Genomic DNA, 2167 nt, shown 5'->3' with positions numbered 1-2167 from the left:
TTCCATATATATATGTGTGTGTGTGTTGGACACCTAATCCCCTATGGGTTGGTGTGGAATGTGAACATCCAACAGATTCCAAGAGACATTGGAAGATGAATCCAACAGTCATGTACAATGTATTATAAATGAACATCTTGTGAATAGTAAATGCAATCTAATGCTTATCTTTCATATAGCTGTTTGCATTCCATGTGAGTTTAACATGGTATCAAAGCTGCAGGAGAATTATGGCCCTGCTCTAATTTGAGCCACTTGTTTTGTGGACTCTCTAAATGTCAGTTCTGCCTTCCTGCATGTCAGAACTGCCATTACTATTCTTGCTACATGCTGTCACCACTGCCCCTTGAAGGAACCATTACAACCTTTCTACGTACTGGTGTCACTGGTATATTCCTGGCTATAACATTCAGTTTTGTCAGCCATGCCAGACTAGTGCTATAGTGTAAGGCACAAGAAACTCGCATGATCAAGGGCTATGTGAGATTGAACATTACTTCTTTTGTTGCTACTGGACTGCTCTGGCATGTTCCACTACTTGTTCTGCATGTCAACTTGATATTTAAATATGTGAGGGCATAGGATACATTTGTACTAATCCAGTCTGCATGGGCATAGAAAAAGCCAGCGTGCGACTAGTATAATAGATTTCTGCTTGATTTGATACAAAGAAATTCAAAACTCGAGGGATCTGTTATCACGTTTACTGTTCAATATAATGCCTGGTTCCCATATTTAGAGATACATCAACCTTTCATGGGATTGTAGTCAATTCAAATTTACAAGTAGCAGCGATCCTGACACCCAGAAAAATAATTCTCCTACTTGATAAGATCTGTGGGTGCTGCAATGAGCTGATAATTTCATAATTATATATGTAAACAAATTAATAAAAAACATGATTCTGGGAAAAGTGAAATTCCCAATGTCTAATGCTGATGTTGTCGAAGATCATAAAGTGGAGAAATAATTTGCAGATGAAGTTGTCATCGTCGTTGCGGCGGAAGAGCTTCCATCGAGTAGGTGCTACTCTCGTGGGCGAGCACACCATAGGGATCTCAATGCTCGAAGTCCATTAAAGTATTCCCCAGTGGCGAGAAAGCATCTCGCAACTTGGCGAATGGTGAGTATTCGGTGAAGTTGGTGCAGTGTCTGTTGTCTCAAATTGTTTGCCTGGCGCACAAAGCCCTCTAGGTTGGCGAGTTTTCCCATGGTGATGGCCATTTGTTCCATGTAATTCCCAGCGTTTGAAGGTGAGGTCAGAGATCCAGATATTATGGTTTCTAACAGAGACTGTTGGAGAGTCTCCATTCCTTGTAGAAGAGCCTCTTCAACTTGCTGTGAACACTGTTGTAAGTTACAAATGCCCACAAACTATGGCTCTGTCAAGGGCTCCAACTGAGGAAATAGGATCTTGAGAAGTTCCAAGGGAAGAAATACTCCCATCCACATGAAACATCGCTTTGCAGGCATTTTCCACATCCTTGAAACCAAGTGGAACACATTTGTCTTGGCTGCAATTCTCTTCAACCAGAGTATTTCGTCATAGTGGTGCAGGCAGTTGTCTAGCAGCAGGCGTAGATCGTTGTCTGGTATGTGGGCCTGCAATGTTGCTCTTAGCTCACACATTTGGCCATGATGTTCCTCTAGCCACCGTGAATATTCCATGTCAAAAATAGCAGCACCTGGACTCAAACCTGGGTGACCTTGATCAACAACAAATCCCGCCCCAAGGAAAACACCTTGTGTTCTTGCTCGTTGAAGATCTTGCTCAAGTTGATTGAGCTTCATGCGGCTGGACTCTAACTGCTGGACATAAGCCTTCTTTCTCAGTCTACTTTTCTTTGCTGCTTCTCTATTTTGGGCAAGACACCTCAATGTATTAGCATCGAGTGCCTTGGATGCAACCTCATGTTCAGAGCTGGATGTTGGGGCTCTGTGATATCAAACTGGTGTTTTTTCCCTCATATCCAGGTTAGCTTGTCTCATGCTTCACATCATTGTTAATGTTATTTCTTGAACTGCAGGATGTTGGATATCCATGATTATGGTTGGAGTAAAATGGGTTATGCCTGTCATCCCTTTATATAATGGAAAATGGTGTGATATTGTAACTTAAGGACTCAAAGCATCGATGACCCACAAGAGAGATAATGGCATCAAAACC

The 2167-nt window shown here is 42.0% G+C and overlaps 1 pseudogene; it reads right to left on the bottom strand.

The window, feature by feature from the left end:
• Positions 1–1026: 1026 nt before the first annotated feature.
• On the bottom strand, positions 1027–1941 carry LOC149156665 (bZIP transcription factor TGA10-like; annotated as a pseudogene).
• Positions 1942–2167: the final 226 nt, after the last annotated feature.

The sequence above is a fragment of the Pinus tabuliformis genome, chromosome 9, assembly GCF_031772625.1.
Source record: "Pinus tabuliformis cultivar Carrire ecotype Pingquan chromosome 9, CPIR1, whole genome shotgun sequence".
Lineage (NCBI taxonomy): Eukaryota > Viridiplantae > Streptophyta > Pinopsida > Pinales > Pinaceae > Pinus > Pinus tabuliformis.
The sequence above is the reverse complement of the archived record's forward strand: the minus strand, read 5'-3'. Positions and strand labels throughout refer to the sequence as shown.